This window comes from Anastrepha ludens, chromosome 3 (genome assembly GCF_028408465.1).
Source record: "Anastrepha ludens isolate Willacy chromosome 3, idAnaLude1.1, whole genome shotgun sequence".
Taxonomy (NCBI): Eukaryota; Metazoa; Arthropoda; class Insecta; order Diptera; family Tephritidae; genus Anastrepha; species Anastrepha ludens.
In genome coordinates this window covers 20,750,077-20,770,894 of record NC_071499.1, presented here as the reverse complement: position 1 = coordinate 20,770,894, position 20,818 = coordinate 20,750,077, and the positions used below count along the sequence as shown (strand labels likewise).

At 38.6% G+C, this 20,818-nt stretch overlaps 1 protein-coding gene and 1 pseudogene across 1 annotated transcript in view; one reads left to right on the top strand and one right to left on the bottom strand.

Annotated features, from left to right (window-relative positions):
- The window catches only part of LOC128857118 (ras-related protein Rap-2b), a 143,060-nt gene that overhangs the window by 7,653 nt on the left and 114,589 nt on the right, over positions 1 to 20,818 (top strand). The gene's annotated exons all lie outside the window — the stretch shown is intronic.
- The window catches only part of LOC128856590 (pre-mRNA-splicing factor CWC25 homolog), a 64,818-nt pseudogene that overhangs the window by 41,862 nt on the left and 2,138 nt on the right, over positions 1 to 20,818 (bottom strand).

Below are 20,818 nucleotides of genomic sequence, written 5' to 3'. Positions count from 1 at the left end.
AATAGAATATCATCAACGGATATTAGCATTCTATTAGACAGCCAAGCTGCCCTACGAGCCCTGGATGCATTCCAAACAACATCAAGGAGTGTCTTACGTTGTCGCCAATCTCTAAAGGAGATGGCCAAGCAATATCGTATAATCTTATGCTGGATTCCAGGCCACAGAGATATACCAGGGAACTGTAGGGTAGACGAACTTGCAAGAGAAGGTACCTGTATGCCAGACATAAGTAATTTTATGGAGATACCTCTCGCCACTTGTAAGCTTCTCATTAAGAACGCACTTATAAGTTCTGCAAATCAAAGATGGATTAGTGTCAATATCTTTGAAATTGCTAAGCAAACATGGCCAAGGCTAAATTTACGTCTGCCCACGAGTATTATAAAACTGAGAAGATTTCAAATCAGGACCTTAGTAGGTGCCCTCACTGGACATTGTCTCATAGGAAATCATGTCAGGAGATTAGGCGTATACACGCATGATTTCTGTCGTAGCTGCAGAAATGAGGAGGAGTCGGAAACAATTCAACACCTTTTTTGCACATGCCCAGCTCTAGCCAGAAGCAGATAATCTATACACTTTAGGTGTCAACAACCTTTTACGCTTTGTCAAAAGCTCAGGATAGTTCAATATGGAGAGGGAAGTGTAGCCCAGCCCCCGCGGCTCACAACGGACCCATTTCGTGGTCTAAGTGGCATCGTTATCTCTATGTGCGATGCGGCTGCCAAACCTAACTAACCTAACTTACTTTGTTGAGAGGCGTGGGAGCTCCAATGGAAAGACGGAAAGATGGTTTTTTGAATATAATTTATAAAATCTGTCATTTTACAAGCATTTGAAATTTTTCCAGGATAACTTTTGATGTGGCAGGCAATTTGGTTAACGTGTTTTTTTTTTATTTTAAGCGCAAATTTATTAACGCAGAAAAAAATACAGCTAATATCCTATTTATATTTGCAGAGTTTTGTTTCAATAGTCAATAATAATAAAATATAAAAAATAAAAAGTAAATAAAAAATTGCTTTTATTTGTTTGGCTTCGTTACGCATAAGCCACGGCATTTGCGCTGTGTTTATTCCTACACCTGCATACATATTTTGGTTTTATTTTATTTCCTCGACTGTATCAAAAATTCTGAATTATTTTATTGCTTTGGCAGCCAGTGTATTTACAAGTTTCCCAATCTGCTCATTTATTGCTTATTTAGTTTTAATTTGGGTGTACATGGCGTATAAGTGATGTGCTATCAATAGCAACTACAATTATAATTTACAATAACCACAGACACCTTTTCAAGTTGCAAAGCTGTAAAATGGTCGCTCTTAATTTGCATACCTGCTTATCTAACAAAGGCTGATTTTAAGCAACGCGGAGGGGACTTGTTGCGTGGGCATAAAAAAGCGTTCACAGTCGACTAATATCCAGCGTCCGGGAGCTCCACAGACGTACATACAGTCAACGTCAAATTGAAGTGTACACCACATATTGATAAGTTCTCACCATCTATTTCTTTACTTTGTAATTTTTGTTATTTTTTTATAAAAATATAGTTCATACTACAACAACTACCATAAAGAGCAAAGTTTCAAAATTTGCACGAAATTTGTAAAAATTCAGGAAATTTTCATAAAAATTTCAAACTTTTTACTAAGGATTTTTATATAAATTTCGGGTATACAGCTTTAGAGATCATTAAATCCTGGTGCAATAAAGTGCAAGGTTTAAGTGATTAAAAAATCGTGTTGGGCTTAGCAGACAACTTTGTCTTACCCCTTGATTTGCATAAAAAGTGCGAGAAGGTACGCCAAGGAGCCAAATATGATTTGAAGTGTCTTCGTATAACAATGAAATGTATATCATATGGGTGGAGAGACCATTAAATGCTCGTTTGAAAAAATCGTACTAATAGGTGTCGTATCAAAGGCACATGAAAAGTCAACAAAGAAGGCTAAAGTTTTCCTTTTGGCTTTGTTATTCAAATGAACAACTGACGAGAGGTTGAAAAGTTTATTCATTAAAGAGTATTCCTTGTGAAAAACAGCTTGAAATTCCGTAATGATTTTGTTCAATCGAAACACTAATGCGTGTGAACAGAAGCCCAGAAAAAATGTTGCACAAAGTGTCAAGCAGAAAGGTAAATTTAAGTTATACTGGCTCGCCGAAGTCACGCAGTAACCATTTTGGTCCATAGCGAAACCAGATCAGTCCTATTTAGCGAAAATAAGCATCACTCAAGATTCATGAACTGTTCATGAAATTTGAGGGTTCCTCAAGTTTCAGTTCAGGTATAAATTCCAGACTTTCAAAGCTGAGTCGCGCCCAGGTAACATAGTCCAGTTTTCGAGAGAGCCGGACAGTAGCATAGAAGATGCGTCAGAAGAAAGAGTTCTCTGTAATTTTTTGAGAGACCTGGAGCACCCTTTTGAAATAGATAAACCATGACAGCCTTTCGTAATGAGGTGGGCATTTACTTTCTTAAAAAGATCGAATTGAAAGTTTTTAGTATCTGAGTTAAGAAACCTACTGGTGCAGATGTACAAAACTCACAGCTCATACGATTCGCGCTAGGAGCTTAATTTTTTTTTGCACCGCTTAGTTCACATCGAAGATAATTACATCAAAATTAATAATCTTTTTTTTTTTTGTTTTCAGATGAAAATTACAAGTTGTATCTTGTACAAAAGTTGGATACAGGCGCTCTGGGAATCTATTGATAACTCGGCTTACAATATATTGTTGGAGATTGTACACATTTTTTTTTTTAGTTCAAATATATATTAAACTATCCCCAAAACTTCATTAGGCTAATTGTTTTTTTTCTCATCCTACAACGCTTCGCGAAAACTACTGAATTTAGGACATCTAATTGGCCCGCCGGCCTTAAAGTCAGAGGATCGGCTTTTGTAGTGTATGGCACTCGAATGGGCTCCATATTAAAAGTTCTTATAAGGTGGTTCAGCATTTAATGTCGAGCGTTATAGCGCTGACAATCAAACCACTCATTCTTAGAATTGAAAACTTTTTTACCTAACAATCTTTTAGGTATAGGAGTAAGTTTTCGTTCTTTCTTAGCCAAAGTTACGAATTATTTAAACAATTAAATAATAAATGAGTTGTATGAAGTATGTGTCATTGGAAGCCACATCTTTACTCCATCTTTCAGCCAGTATATGGATTCCTCTGATGAAACATTCGCCTTCTTTTGACTTGATCCATTCATTGAGCCAGTTTGCGATGCTCCCGTAAGGAGTGAACCGCTCTCCAATAAGGGCGGACGGCATTGATCGGAACAGATGGTAATTCGAAGGTGCAATGTTTGGAAAATACGGCGGGTCACGCAAGATTTCCCAATTCAGTCCCTCTAAATATTTGTGGACCGATTTAGCAACGTGTGGCCTGGCGTTGTCATGCAAATCAGTTTGCCATGTCTACCATCCCATTCCGGCCGCTTTTCTTTGAGAGCTCGTTTCAAACGCATTAGCTGCAGCTAGTAACGATCGCCAGTGATGGTTTCAGATGGTTTAAGGAGTTCATAATAGATGATCCACCACTCTCTTGATCCCACCACATGCCCAACATAATCCTTGAAATATGAATATTTATCTTCGCTGTCGATGGACCTGGTTTACCTGGCAGGCCCCAACTGTTTCGACGCTTAGAGTTGCCATAATAGATACATTTTTCAACGCCAGTGACGATGCGATGCAGAAAACCTTTTCTTTTCCGCCGTTCAAGACGTTCACACGTCATCAAACGTCCCTCGATACCCCTCTCCTTCAATTGATGTAGCGCCCAGTTACCTGATTCTTGGACCATTGCGTGCAAACGCATACCGACGGTTGATCTTTCAACATCCAACTATTTAGGCATATCATCAAGGGTTCGACATGCGTTTTTATCCATTATTTTTTGTAGTTGAGTATCTTCGAATTTGATAGGGGCACCTCGTTCGATCTTTATCACTTACGTCGAAATTGCCGCTTTGGAAGCATCGAAACCACTCTTTCCAAGTTATATTCGCAAATATTGATCAATATACGACACGTTTCTGCTGCACTTTTCTTTAAAAGGTAATAATGAAACTTGACTTCCCGCAAATGTTGTTTTTTGGGACGAACGTACACAATTTTTAACGTCAGATTGAAAAGGATCTTTACGCTTCAAACAAATGTCAACTACTGCGATCGAAACCTCGCATACCCACCTTCAAATCACCAGTATATTACCAGAGCGAACACAAAAATAGTGTCAGCATCGACACCTCTTTTACGAGGATGAAAACTTATTCCCATATTCAATATTTACGATTCCAGGGACTCTACCATTTAGAATAACACCACCCACTTCATTAATTAGACTTAAACGTTTTTTACCTTTTTGATCTAGGATAGAGAAAGTCGGGAAGCCTTTCGAAACAATAATTTTCCATAGTCTACTCTAGCCCAACAAGTACATTTAAATCACCCATTATGAAGAATGATGAAATACTCGTTCGAGACCTCGATAACAACTCTTAAAACTTGGCCAAGTCGTTATTCCAACTTATGCAATTTCAGTCACTACAATTAATGGATAAAAAAAACATTGCCAAAAAAATGTATATTAAACTCGTTTTGTCTACTAATACTTGATTCCGTCAGACCAACTCGTGAATTCTGAGTTCGCAACTGCACTACATGACTTTGTCTTAATCACATTTCTAGAAGAAACTTCTAGTTACTATTCTATTTTTGTTCAAAGTGCAGAAACTGAGCGCCATTCAGGCATCCTTGAACTGCATCATACCTATTCCACTAAACAGTCACCTGTACATGCTTAGCCACATTCCACCAACTCTAACCATGCCTGATACATTATGCAATTCATTATTTAATTAAAGGCGCAAAAACTTTGGATTTGAACTGTCAGCTGCAGCCAGAACAAATCCCAATGAAGCCAACCGCAGTTCGTCATTTAGCAGTAACTGCCAGGAACACTAATAAATACTGTTAAATGAGCGCATAGCTCTCCGCATGCGATTAGATCAAAATGTGGCAATCCAAACGCATAAATCATTTGACTATCTAATCGCATCAACCTGTGCTTCTAGTGAAATATATTTTAGCGCTGAATTCGCAGGTATGCTTCCATATATGTGTGTGCATATATGTGCGTATGTATGTATGTATGCGTAAGTATGTGGTTTACGTCGTTTTTTGCTTTTAATAAATATCAAATCGCAATTACTTACCAAGCAGTTAACAGCAATCATGGCGCACACAAGAGCGTTCACGCATGTACGCACACATCAAACGAGAGACATGGGTTAGTATGCGCCAGAAAGTAGACTACAACTATGTGCGTATACATTACTCCGCGCTCATTGCATTGTTGTGTATTGTATATCTTTCATTTGGTTAATGCATATACACGCATACACGCATACACACATACATATGCGTATACATGGGAGTATATCGGTGTCTATGTATGTATGTATATGTGCTTTGTGTATGTAATCACTGCGCGCGTTGGTATGATAGATTGGCAGAGGACATGCCAATACTTTGAACACCTTTTGCGGTAGCAGCAACAACAGCAGCAACAACAACAAGCATAATAGTACGTGCAGCAGTAGCAGCAACCACAATTCTGGAAGCTCTGCAGCTGTCTTTCGGAATTTCGTTTTTTTTTATTAATGTTCTATGAGTTATTTATGTATATAAATAAATTCGCTGATACGCAATAGCCTCATAAATATACTCATCGGCTGTCATAATTAATTCAATGAGTTGGCAGGATATCGTAAATTATAACCTGTTAGTGTCATATTTCTTTTATAATGCATTTTATTGATTCGCAATATCCAGCGTAATATCCACAGTAAAAAGTCGTACATACACAATCATACATTACACACATACATTGCATACACACACACTTTCATAAATGCACGATTTTGGTGAATTTTGAGAGATTGTATCGGATTTCTTATACTATCTTATTTACCTACCTACATATGCGCACATGTACATTAGGGTGACTGGGTGGAAAAATAATTACATTGGCGCATAGGCCAAAATTTCTTATTTATGCAGCCAAAAATATTTTTTTTTCATATATATTTTCATTGGTTATGACAGGTCTGATGAAGTACATTTTTTATTAAACCATTTTTTTTTTTCATTTTTTGATTAATTTTGCGCCACCTTTTATAAATTTTGTTTTCTTCTTTATTTTTTTATTTGTTTTTAAAGAAGAAAAAAAAAATAAACAAATAAAGAAACAAAGAGGAAAAAAAAATATTTATAAAAGGTGGCGCAAAATTAATCAAAAAATGAAAAAAATGGTTCAATAAAAAATGTACTTCTTCTTTAAAAACAAATAAAAAAATAGAGAAGAAACAAAATTGATATAAGGTGGCGCAAAATTAATCACCCCATAGGGAGATTTTTAATTTTTTCGAAATGGCGTCGTACGTCAATCATATTTGGAAGGATTCGAACATGTAAAGGTCAAACTAAAAATGTCTATCACTCAAAACTATTTTGTTTGTAATTTGTATTTAATAGTAAAGTTATTCAACTACAAAAGTGGATGACTAATTTTACGCCACGTATAAAAAAAATTGTATCTAAAACGTAATAATAGCTACAGTGTCCAACAGTAGTTAGCTACAGTATTTAGACTTACTTTTACAGAACATCAACACATTTTTAGTGAGCTCTAGCAGCTTCCTTTCACACTTCTCTTAATCCATAGGAGTTTTTCATCTTCGACGACTCCCTAAAATTGTTTGCCGAAAATATTCGTCCAATATTTCAACTCTGTAATTGCCTTTTTTGAACACCTGCACTACAGCTGTTTGAAGAACGGTTCAAAATTATCTTTTTTAGTAGGAAAAGGCTAAAACTACTGCAGAAAACTCCCCGTCAAATTCTACAATAAAGGGGTTTTTTAGTTGCATGAAAACTATCGATATCGATAACTATGGTTTGACAGTTGAGAATGGCAAACTGTGTTAGAATAACGACGTGACATCTCAGAAAATGCTATATTCTGACAGATTATGATGAAAATAATTTATTGTAACAATATGTCTGTTTTGGATTATCATTTTAAGTTCTCGGGTTCTTAAATAAACACCCGATATTAGAGTCTGAGAACAGGAAGTTTATTGGAAGCCATTTCATAATGCCGTATTTTGATAACTTAATTGCACTTTCTAAGAAAATGTTAAACGTTGAAGACCACCTGAAAAAAATTCGATCTTCGGGACTCGAACTGTATTCGGAAAAGTTGGTGTGAGAGACCTCCTCTTTCATAACAATTAACGATTATTTGTCTTCTTCAATTCGTGTATTTAAATTGTAATTTAAAATAAACTAGAAGAAATTTTAGTATTCCCGATCTTGATTTCATCTTTCATAGATCTCTAGTTTTATCTAAGCTGATATTAAATTACTATTCAGACTTTTCTCGCATTATTTTCTAGTCTCTAAGGTTTTGTAAAGTGAAAAAAAGCAGATTTAAAACCAAGTTGAATAGGCAGACAGGACAGAAACAGAGACAGAGACACAGGAACGCAGAGAAACAGAGGCACAGAAACAGAGACAGATAAGTAGTCAATTTTCTAAATTCCGTAGCAAATACGAAAATACCCTCCAGTTTGAGAGAACGAATTTTACTCATTCTCACGACATCTCAATTCGAAACTCGTAGCCTTGCTCTAGCAAAGGCAGGGCATTCACAAAGAAAATCAGCTATAGGGCTCCTCCAAGCAAGACAGGCAAAGTGGTCATATGTTGCCCCTATGGATTGTGTCCTGTAATAATACCGACCATCAACCGAACGTCTTTTTTACCAAGTTTTAGAAGAAAGTCCGACAGTTTTCTATTCCGGCTTATCACAAAACACCTTACAGTTCTACAGCGTGCTAGACCGGATCCACGCCCTTTTTTTAAGTTGCATACATAATCGCTGATCCAATTTGTGGTTTCTGCAAAGCTGATTCCGATTATTGGCTCTAGTTCAGTTGACCAATTCATTGGCGATTTCATCTCTTTAAACACCGCAATGTCCTGCAGAGTGACCATTTAGAATTGAGGTGTGAGTGAGTGACTGACTAGTGACGCCACTATAATCAAGAAAAATTTCAGTAAGCCTGTTCACCCTATTGTATATAATATATACGCATTTAACCTATAAAAATGTATGTATGAACTGCGTACAAAATGGACTAGAAACAGCTAAATCGACCGAACATGACTTTTTTTAGCGTGTCACATCGCATTCGTATTTAAGTGCCATTAAATTTCTGGCGTAAATTTCTGTCAGTTTTTTCTTATTTTGCAAATCTTTCTGCTTTAAGAGCTCGAGAGCTGAAAGCGATAATACAAAGCAGAAATATTGTGGGAATGAATTATAATCTGGTAGCTTATTTCATGGCCTTTATTTTTCGAATATGAAATCTGGTATATAACCGCCATGACTACGAGTTCCATGGTCCATTCGATCAGTTTAATTTTTGGCTATTTTTTCCAATAAATCTGGTCGTATGGCATCAAGAGAGGTTAGGATATTCCAATAAATCGATTGTTAATCGCGCTGTGTGATAAATTGCGCCAACTTGTTGGAACCAAATGTCATGTTTAGCTGATTAATTTTTGGAAACAAAAATTCAGTCAGCACGGCTTGATCACGCTTACCATTCACCATAACAGCAGCTCTTTCCTCATTGCGAAAGAAATAAGGACCTATGATGCCGCCATTGCTCTATGAACTTGGCGAACGGATTTAAGTTTTTTTTTTTCAAAGTAAATTTCCTCAATTTGCAGATAAAAACTCCAAGTAGCATTTTTACAAGAGCAAATGAATTTACCTTCATACTACTTTCCCAAAGGTCTTAAATATGTAATTATCAAGGCACATTCATTAAAGGTGGTGGCACTAGACCAACAACACTGCTCTGTACGTTTGAGTGATAGAAAAGTATTGGCAATGTAGAAAACAAAGAATGAAATTGCTTTGTTTCATTCTGAGCTGGCAGCCACATGGACACGGCGAAAGAAAAAAAAAAAAACAAATCAGCTGATTTACCGATACCGCCTTTAATAGATTCGCCTTGTGTAATTATTATACTTTCAGTGTCAAAATAAAGTCTACACCACATATCGAGAAGTTTTGACTATTTGTTGATTTTATTTTAATTTATTATTTTTTCGTAAAACATAGTTTATACTGCAACAAAAACCATATAATGCACAGTAATGAAATGGTTTTGAAAGAAATATTCCAAGAAAAATATATGGACCTGTACGACTTAAAGACGGTACTTACCGCATTCGGTGCAACGACGAGTTGAATCCACTTATCAGGGGTTCAAATGTAATTGGGTGAATCAAAGTGCAAGGGATTTGATGGCACGGTCACATTCTACGAATGAGCAACGATAGAGCTATAAAAGAGATATTCAAAACAAATCCTCAAGGCGACAGAAGAAGAGGCCGACCGAGAAAACGATGGAGAGATGACATTGAGGGCGACTTTGGAGCTATGGGAATGATTGTCTGATATCAAAAGAAAACCTGATAGCCGAATGACATGGAGGCCAAGTGTAACGGAATCAATGGTTCACCCCTGCACGAATTGTGATGCTATGATGAGGATGTTGATAAATGTATACTAATTCCCATAATGTAGTCGAAAATGAACCGTTTTAATGGTTCTGAAACAATTGCAAACAAGTAGTTGAAAATTTTTTATTTTGCAAAAAACAAAAAGTGCGAAACAGGGTTTTTACTCAAAAATTCATTACTCAAAAACAACTCATTTTAGCTAGTGGGCATTCAGCTCAATTGAAGTTTGAGGTGTTCTCTTGATTTGGAAAAAGTTATAATAAAAAAACAAAATACACTTTTTGAAATATTGAATTTCGAAAAAATTTCAATTTTTTTTTTTTTGCTAAATAAAAAAATTTCAACTACTTTTTTGCAATTCTTTCTACATGAAGTCGCTCGTGTAAGTAATGACGGTCATTTTCAACCCAGAATTATTAAAATCGGTTCATTTTTGACTAAGTTATGGGCATTTAAAAAAAAAAAATTCTTATATAATTAAAAAAAATCGAGTTTGAGCTGAAAAACAAAATTGCCGATAACTCTTGAAAAAAATTTTTTCGGGCGAACAAAGAAATACGTGTCTCATTATTTTGACCAGAGAGCAACATATTTGAGTTACATCGAAATCGAAGAACATAACCCGAATAGCCCGGTTGAATTGAAATGGAAAGCACCTATATATAATTGGCGCGTACACCCTTTTTGGGTGTTTGGCCGAGCTCCTCCTCCTATAACACTCAGAAGTTTGCCATTGGCTGCCGAGGTGATTGCTATTAGAAAGAACTTTTTCTTCATTTTTGTCTTTCACCGAGATTCGAACCTAGGTTCTCTCTGAATTCCGAATGGTTGTCACGCACCAACCCATTCAGCTACGGCGGCCGCCCATTAGATAAGATTATTATCAAAGCCGAAAGTGATTACAGTAACAAAATTCCTTAGAATATATATTTTTATTTGGTCTATCTGTAATGATATTTGTTACACTCTGCAACTGAATATGCCTGCAAATAGGATAATTTCGATAAAATTTGTATATGTAAAAGTCATGCCCCCCATTTTTGTTTCTGCCAGCCTTTATCAGTGAAAAAAATCAACACTGATAACTGCTAAAGCTGAGTAATGGCGAAAGCTAAGTGTGAAGCGATGAGTCATGCAGAGATAAGATAAGAAGGATAAGTAAATATTGGCGCACCTGTGACCACTAGAAAGGTGCTTTTCCCGTAATTGCACTGAACTCTTTTAAATATGGCTAAACCAAATTTATGGCATGCAAAACTTCGCATGACTAAGTTCGCTTTGAACAAATGCGATTTGGCTGAGAAAGAAAATTAATTTAGGAAATACAAAAGGAGCTTCGCTTAATAACGGATAGCTGACGAAAGTGAGAAAAAGAATAGTAGATATTTTCATGCAGTACTAACACACACAGTGTTGAAATATGTGCGCATACATACATACATACATACAATGCAACGCATAAGTGCAGTCAGCGAAAAACTGGTGTTTAAATTTAGCTTTTGGAAGACACACCGACAAAAAAATTTAAATTTTATATGGTACTAACCTCATATCTATTTATGTAGTCAATATTTTGACAGTGACAACTATTCTATGTTAAAGCACGCCAAAAAATCAAGTAAATTTGATATGTCACAGTGAATATTAGTGAACACACAAATTTTTTTTATTACAGTCAAAATGTCAAGTTACGTTCCAACAAAACAGCATTTGCGGGAGGTTTGCTTTTATTCTTCAATTTAAAGATAAGTGCAACAGAAGCACATCGTTTACTCTCAGAAGCTTATCCTGAATATGTTCCAGAGGTTAGAGTACTACTGTGGGCAAAAAGTAAGGTGAATTTGGTTGTAAAAAGAAAATCTTTATTTATTCTTGTAGGTAAATCAATTTCATCCCCTTCAAAATAATCCCCTCTCGATGAAATACACTTACTATATGCCAACGATTTTTCCAATCCCCGAAACATGCCAAATAGTCCATTTCCGGTATAACCTTCTTCGATTCAGCTTTTATCTCCTCAATCGACTCGAAACGCGTTGCCCGGAGTTGTCTCTTGAGTTTTGGGAATAGCCAGAAGTCACACGGAGTCAAATCAGGCGAATACGGTGGTTGCGGAACGATATCCGTGGAATTTTTGGCGAAATGGTCACGAAGAACGAGTGCAGTGTGAGACGGTGCATTATCGTGATGCAAAAACCAAGAGTTGTTGGCCCATAATTTTTTAGACGAATTTCTTCACGTAAACGACGCATAACGCTCAAATAATATTCCTTATTAACAGTTTGGCCATTATTATTTTTGAACGACTTTGACGTGCTCTTTTCGGTCTGGCCTCGCCTTTAGCACGACTTTTCGGATACATTCACAAATAAGAAAATTGGGTGCCACACGAATTGAAGCCGAGACACATTGAGAGACGATTTTGCATGTCTGAAATGCTGCTTAATCGCCAAAAAGAAATCGTTTTTGCATCGTATTGTCACCGGCGATGAAAAGTGATTTCAATACAACAACCCAAACCGTAAAAGATCATATGTGAAGCCAGACTAACCTGCCAAATCGACACCAAAGCCGAATATTCACGGTTTGAGGGTAATGCTCTGTATTTGGTGGGATCAGAAGGATTGTGAATTGATTTCCCATCATGACAATGCTCGGCCACATGTTGCAGTACCGGTCAAAAATTATTTGGAAAATGCCGGATCGGAAATTCTACCTCACCCGCCTTATAGCCCAGACATAGCTCCTTCTGATTACCACTTGTTTCGGTCGATGCAGAATCACCTTTCTGGAATAGGGAATGTTGAAGGTATTAAGAAAAGCTTTGAGGACTTTCTTGACGCAAAAGATGAGAATTTTTTTGAGATGGAATCCATAAATTAACTGAAAGATGGTAATATTTTGAATAAAATATTTTTTCAATTTTATACCTAAATAAATGGTTTATTTAACAAAAAAATACTAAATTAATTAGTTGTACAGCCAATATTTTTTTTTTATTTTTGTAAAATAATGCTATCGCGTTCTCTGCTTTTTCGAAAACTACCGTTAAGATGGGAGGTGGGCATGGTTATTGCCCTATTTCACATATTTTCCACGCCAGCCTACCTTGGCCAAAGAGTAATAAATGTACAAAGTTTCATTGAAATGTACAAATATGACTCGATCGCCTCCTCTTCTTATTTTGAGCATTTTGGTGGCATAAAAGGTGTTTGGTGGCAAAATTAGGTTTTAAATTTAAAGTTTCTCCCTAACCGCTGAGCGTATGAATGGGGAGGGTAACGTGTTAGCTTCGTTATCCTTCTTCTTCATCTTTACTTCTTCTTGTACTTTTGTTATAGCCACTGCCTACTTTTCTTAACATTTCCTTCGATACACTTTAACATAAAGACTATTAAGATTGCAGGTACTTTTTCCTATAGGGCTCTTTTGACAGATCACGCGTGACTAATGTCAAACTAAATACATAATTTTTTTCAGTATTCACTGACATTTCATCAGGAAAAAACTTACACCTCAAAACTTTTACAAATCGTAAAATTGAATTACGAAAATCGATGCTCTGTGCGAAGGATTCATCGCGCGTTCAGGCCAACTTATGCTGTATATAACCGTCCTACCGATGAGGCTCATTTTTAGCTTAATGGCTACGTCAATAAGCAAAATTGCGTTATTTGGGCTGAAGAGCTACCCAGAAAAGCAACCCGAAGTCATCCAATAACAGCCATTACATCCATTGAAAACAACCGTTTAATGCGGCCTATGGGCGGGCTGAAGGAATCTGTAGCTCACATTTATTCACTGGCGCGAAGGCAACAGTGAATGCCGATCGCTATGAGGCCATAATAAACGACTTGTTGATGCCTGATACTGGAAGCTCATGACCTCCACACCGTTCGGTTTCAACTAGAAAATGAAATTTAGTCACCCTTTCGTCTTAATTTTTGACCAGATAAAATTTTATTGATTCGCTGGCTTTAATATTTTTTGTGGTGCAATGTTGCCGCAATGTGCATATATACCTAGCAGATATACAGGGTTTGATTGAAAAGTAATAAGCCTTCCCGCGCGGAGCGTCTGCCAAGCGATCAACCGAATCGGATGGTGGGGGAAAATGATCGTTGGACCTTATCCTTCCACTAGAAACTGGACCCAGTTCGCTGGCAACAGCGGCGCAGTCAACATCGCTCCGCGCATGAAAGCTGTTTTAAAAGTGTGTTAGGATTTTGCAGTGGCCAGTCGCCACGACCCAAGAAGGCGCGCATGTCGAAATCGAAGGTCAAAACCATACTCATAATCTTTTTCGACTCTCGAGGCATCGTCCACAAGGAGTTTGTACCTCCAGGAAGCACTGTAAACGCGGCATTTGACAAAGAAGTGCTCCTTCGACTGAAAAACCGCGTCGCCCAGGTTCGGCCCGACCTCATCAACAATTGGACCCTTCATCACGACAATGCGCCGGCGCACACCGCCTTCCTCTGCACCTCTGCATTGACCAAGATGGGGGTTCCGGTGCTTCCCCACCCTCCCTACAGCCCAGACCTGTCCCCTTTGGACTTCTTCTTGTTCCCGCGCCTGAAAAGATAGCTGAAGGGGAGGCGTTTCGACTCCATCGAGGCGATCCAAAAAACTGTGAAAGCCGAATTGAACGCGATTCCGGCGGATGAGTTTACTTACTTTAAGAATTTGTATGCCAAATAGACTTTCAGCAACGATTGGACTAAATTAATTATTTTTCTTACCTTTTTACTTAATTTCGCCCCATTCCATTTTCTTGATTGCGCGTGCATAAATTTATACAATACAAAGTAAAATATGTCAATCACATTAAAGCGTTTTCTTTCATTCATTCTTTCCTTTCAACCGCACACAATTTTTCTACACACACGCATATATGGATTCTCTAATACACCTGCACACACTTACGTATGTGTGAAACTAACTCGTGCAGATATTTTTGCAAAAAGTTAGCCAGCCAAACCTCGCCAACCGAATCCGCACTACAGCACCACAAAAAGCCATCAATTTCTTATTTTCGATGAATTGCCCTGATTAATTTTAAATTGCATCCAGCCAGTTGCATTTAGAGGTGGGGGTTATTTACCCCGCAAGAAAAACCCAAGCTATTTTTAAATAAATTTTTGACACAGAACTGGTGTGAGTTTGTCAATGGCAAAACATTTTGCTTCACATGGACTTCCCTTCTCATTACTTTGCTTCTCATTACGACTACGAGGTTTAAGGCTACTCTTCCAATGGGGCATACAACTCAGAAGCTTATATTGGTTGCTATATCGAAATTCTCATGTTTCTCTCGAAAGTAAGCTATCAGCCTAAGGTTATATGACCAATTCTATCATACAGATCGGTAGTTTGGTGGGAAGCTCTAGGGTCCATCACTAACACAAAATTACTTGGCAGTATACAAAGATCAGCCTGTTCAATAGCGATTGGTGTAATCAGATCATGTCCCAGGGAGGCCTTAATGCACTGACACAGGTAATTGCTATAGACCTAACTATAGAAGAAGATGGCTAAGGTTAAATAAAGCGACTCGCTGGAATGAAAACACTCATGCTCATGCCAGTCTATTATTGCGACAAGCTCAATATACCTCGCAGAGGACTGACTCTATCGTCCCGACAGTAACATTCAATAGAAATTTTGCCCCCTCTTTTCGTTTCAGCCAGAATGGAGTAAGGGATTCTCACTAAAGAGCTTCGACGCTACAGTCTATACAGGAGACCCCGAAATGGATTGTGGGGTTGGATCTAGTATATATTCTCAGAGACTTAAAATTGAAAACTCTGTACGTCTTCCTAATTCCTGCAGTGTCTTCCAGGCGAAAGTACTTGCAATTGGGGAAGCTTGTAGGCTACTAATCGAAAATTTCTCTTTTAAGGGCAACATCGCTATTCTATTCTTGTCACAATAGCCTCTTCACTGGTCGAACAAAGCTGAAATAGCCTTACCACCTTGAGCGAAAACCGTAAAGTTATAGATGGAGTCCACTTTCTCTATTGTTAGGGACGTATTGAGCTTTAGCATATACCTTCTCTCTGCTGAGCTGTTTTTTAAAGAGGTAACTGAGCCTCTTTTTGCCTGCCACGCTCAGGTTTTTGGTTTGTTCGGCTGTATCTGTGCCGATGGTGTGCTGTTTAGGTGTTTCCGCTGTTGAGGTCGCACCTAAGCTGTTTGCCTGTTTCTGCCTCTGAAGTCCCGTCTTTGAGGTCTTGAGTGACGGCCCTTTGGCTCGCTCTATTGGAGAACTGCTTCTCCTTCCTTGATTGAGGTACTGTGTCCTCCGAAGGTTTGCTATTATGGCTGCTCTCGCCATTTTTATTTTTGTTTTTATTTATTTTTATTGCGTTCCTTTTTGGGTCCGACGAATAAAGAGGAAAGATTCTTCTGCTGCGCCAGTGCCCCGGTAGCGCAGTAAGGCACTTATTGAAATGTAGGCTCGTCTGGGCACTCCAAGTTCCCATATTAGCGACTAGATACCCCCTAGCCACTCATCCGTAGGCATATGATGTTCCATCACTTTGGATTGGGGATTTGTGTAGAGTTTACTCTCCCTAGATTTTACTCGCCTCTTACGACAGGCATACCTTACCTCGGGGAAATTCTAACTCCTGACCCGCTGGAGGAGCAACTTAATCAGGTTCTTAAACAGCATAGATCGCATATAGTCATTGTAAATAATCGTAAAATAATTTGATAGCGAGAATGTGGCAACAAAGTGATGCGGACACGCTAGTTCGATTCTGGATTAATCACCACCACTGTTACCAACCAACCAAGCTCTCACGTTACTCAACTATCCTGAAACCGATATGGACATATGGCATTCAACTTAGCAGCACTGCAGCTAACTTCAACGTCAAAATAGATAAAAAAGATTCTGTTCGAAAAGTCTCAGAGCGATCTCACACACAAATTCATCGGGACCTCAAAGTACCCACAATAATTGGACAAATAAGAAACTGTTATTTTACTGAGTCGTTTATTTAAGAGTACACCAATTCTCTACCCCTGTAACCCCAACTCTCTACCACTTAACACTGCTAACACTCATTGAGCGCTCTTTCTCTCACGCATCTTTAGTATCAAAGCGACGAATCGCGCAAAAGGCGCTGTATGATCGAGCAACCGAGAACAAAATATTTGAATGCATTAATTTGCCCACAGTGGAGAGAATAATGAGGGGATACCACTCGTGGTACCGCTACTTTGTTCTCAGCGAATTTGACTGAATCGCTATGGGTGTGACGCTGCACTTGTGCAATTTCTTCTTGTTCTTGTATTCTTGTTGGCAATTTCACAAATCTCTCAATCAACTGCACCAATGTGAGGCCACGCACTCTCTGATGGCCGATCACTGCTCTGCTCTATTGATAATTGTTTGATAGATGCCTGCGTGTGAATATTTTTCGAATTAGCACTGTTTTGGTGGCGGTATCAAAAAGGGTGAAGAGATATCTATCAGCAGGGTAAGAAGAGCGTACTAAATAAATATCTATCAGCTGCCGAATTTAATATCAGTTTTGAGCTTTAAAAATAGCTATACACATTGAATAACTGCATAAGCCGTGGTCTTTTAAAATTCATCACCTGCTTGCATAGAAAAGGAAGGTCTGGCGAACTAGTCGTAATTCTTAATTCACTAGAAGTGCACCAGTTCGTTACCAGTGGCTCTCCCTGGAGAGTGGTTTTCAATTTGCAGTGCACGATTACATACGAGTGTATGTGTGTAGATATGGTTTTGCTGGCATTCCTTTTACTCGCACCGCACTTGCTTGTGTGCATTTGTGTATGTGTATGTATGTATATGCATGTGTGTGGGGTGTGTGGACTACGTGACTCCGTAACCACTTAATTGTTTATGTTCGTACTAACCATCCGTTTTCTTTAATGACGAAATTAATTGCGAGCAAGAATAATAACTCACCAAAAATTTTAAGTGATTTCCACCTTTTACGGTTGCTTTGCTTTAAACCCAAAAAACGTTTGTTAATGTTGTACTAAATGTTTTCTTAGCCAAAGCGGAAAATTGTAGCTACACGTACATACGTATACATATATAACAGTGTGCATATGTATGTATGTATGTGTGTGTATATGTGGATATGCGTCAATAAACTTATTTATACATTTTATGAGCACTTCAGTACTCACTTGCCATGACTGAAGATTGGCTAATACATACATACGTACATACATACATACATACATACATACATACATACATACATACATAAATACATACATACACACATATAAAATCGTAGCTCCCGTTTACGTTTTACGAGTTTTTTATAAATTTTATGTACATGCCGAGCGCTTAGATTTTAAAGTAAGATTTCATTGTGACAAATACAATTTTACAGAAAATTTCTGCACACCCACGTATTTATTTAGGATCCTAGGCGTTTACAGTAAACGGCGGCCAAATCTACATAATAATTTAATACAATTTCTGGATCACTTAAGTCTTAGCTAAATGTTTCCCCCTAAAATACCCTCTCGGTACTCGCACAATTTTCTAGCCATATTCGAGCCTAAAATCGAAGCTAATCTAAAAATAAAGCACAGGAATGCCTTCTGCGGTTCTACTAACAAATCTGCTACTACACCTGCGAACGTAGCCAATTTGTTTGTCGATTTTATCAAATCCAAATTCACTCGATGCAGGCTCGTTTTCTGCTTGTCAACTTAAACTACTTTCATCTTTTTTAATTTTGTTCCTTGTTTCTCTGAGCACTGAGAAAGGGATTTTGGGTTAAAAACTTCTTCGCAGACTGATAAAGGTGGGCTGTTCGTAATTTTTCCTTAATACAGCCCGGCTATTGTTGTTTCTCTCGAACTAATTTTTAATAACTCTCTGTCTTCTGAAGTTTTTATCAACGAAGAAAAAATCATAACTACAGTGTCCGGCACTCGAAGTGTAACCAATTGAAATGGCCATAAATTTAGTTTGGAAAATTACTTTTATTCAATTCAAAGTAAAAAATGTGTGAAAATAATACAAAATTAAGATTCAATGAACTTTTGCTCGATATGACCTCCTTTCGCCTTGACTATAGCCTTGAGACGGTTCAGAAACGAGTCGCAAGCTGCCCGAATGTGACTGGTATTTGACTCACTGCAGGTATTTTGGCTCACTGGCGGAAAATGGCTTTTTTCAGCGCCTCCACACTGGTGAATCTTTTAGTTCGCACTTTGCTCTCCAAAATTCCTCAAAGAAAATAATCCATCGGATTCGAGTCTGGGGAATTTAAGAGCCATTGTGTGGTCATTATGAAGTTCGGAATGTTGTTTTTTAGCCATTCTTAGCTCACTGGAGCTTTGGTAGATGGTGCCGAGTCCTGTTGAAACATCCATACTCTGCCACCGAAATGTTTGTCTGCCACGGCTTCAAAGCAACCTCCAGAATACTTTCTTGATGATATTTCGCATTTACCTTGTCGCGAGGCTCGATAAAAACGATTGGAGAGCGCCCATCTGCGGTTACAGCGGCCCAAACCATTACCTGTGGCAAGTGCTGCCTCCTGGTGGCCAATCGAAGACTCGAATTCTCGTATGAAAGGTTGGTTAAATAAACCCTATCGTTTTGGGAGTTTACGAGTTGCTCAATTTGAAAAAGTGTCTCGTCAGAAAACACAATGTTGCGAAATTGACCAAACGAAACAACTCCTCTCTCTCTCAAGTCTGACTTATTGCTGTTTTGATGTTACTTGATGTCCGTGTATCAGCTGCGTGAGTCGTCTGAAGTTAGTTACACTTCGAGTGCCGGAGCATGTACTTTCTTTTCTTTTTTTTTTGTTTAAAAATTACTTTGCAATATACAGTAACCGTCGTTACTACGTGTTGTGTGATTTCACTAAAAAATCTATCATCTTCTCTAAGACGTTCCCTTCAACCCCGGGACTGCTTCCGCGTTGCTTCGAAGTAGAGGTGCAAGAAAGACACATTCACTTAGAAAGACACATTCACTTACTCACCGTGCGCTCATGATCGCCTATTTTGAAAAAATATATACCTAATACTCTTCAGTATAAGTTTCCATTTCACGCATCTTTTTTCGGATAATATCCTCAACGAAATTTACGACGGCGTTCCATTTTTCTTCGCCTATCATCATTTCCTCGATTATTTCTTGTACCCCAATAGCTCGTTGCAGAGCTTTGAAGAAGTTGTGTTCCATATCCTGTTCAGTGTCTTTATAAATGCAATTTGGGAGATTCGTTTTCTCATTCACCATTGAGCTTTAACAAAACCCCTTCTCAAGCGTTGCTAACCGTAGCAAAGCTCCTCTTCAGAAACTCCTTCGATAACTGATTGGCACATTTTATTACCCGACAACCTCGACAGATTTCACCTTAGTCGAAGAGAGGTGCTGGTCCTTTATTGTCTATGAGGTGTCTGATGACCATACTAGATAGCCGTCCCTCAATAGCATACCAAAGGGGCAACACCACCCTTCCACTATTGGTTTTTGCGTTCACGAGGGCTACTTGGAGATGAGCCCAGGCCACCTCACTGCAAGCCGCTCTGGCGGACGCGGCTGCCGCACTGGTTGAAGGGACCTCAACCCCCTGGGCTGAGGAGTATTTGTTCTTATTGGCTTCGCGTCCGCTCATATCCTGTGATCGCAACCTCACACTTATCACGATCCTCGATGTCCCGCTCGTGCGCTTTACCGGCCTGTTCGAGCTTGGCAATTTTTGCCAGAATGAGTTTCGCCCTCAGGTCTGGAGATCGTCCTCAGAGAGCGGGCCCAGCACACTCTCGGTTTTTTGATTTACCTTTCCTTGTTTTAAATTCCTTTCGCTACTTATTCCCACGAATGGGCACGGAAGGGGTGGTCCGCCATGGCAGAGCCGGCATACCGTGGTAATACACTTAGCATAACCAACCTTGCCTGGGCATCGAAGGGGCACTACCAGCCGTGTAGCTCTCGGCACGGCTACCTCAACACCTAAGCTTAAAGTGCTGAGAAGGTTATACCGCCTTGTCACCGGTCGACAGAGCCTCGTTAGCGAAAACAGGGAGTACCAAGTCCAGGATATCAAGTCTTGGACAGTGGATAGAGGTTGCCATTTGGAGAGAAGTGGCTATGTTGTTCGCAACACTTTCCCTTTTAACCCCCGTACTCTTCTCCACCAAATAATTTTTAAAAAGCATCTAAGTGAAAAAAA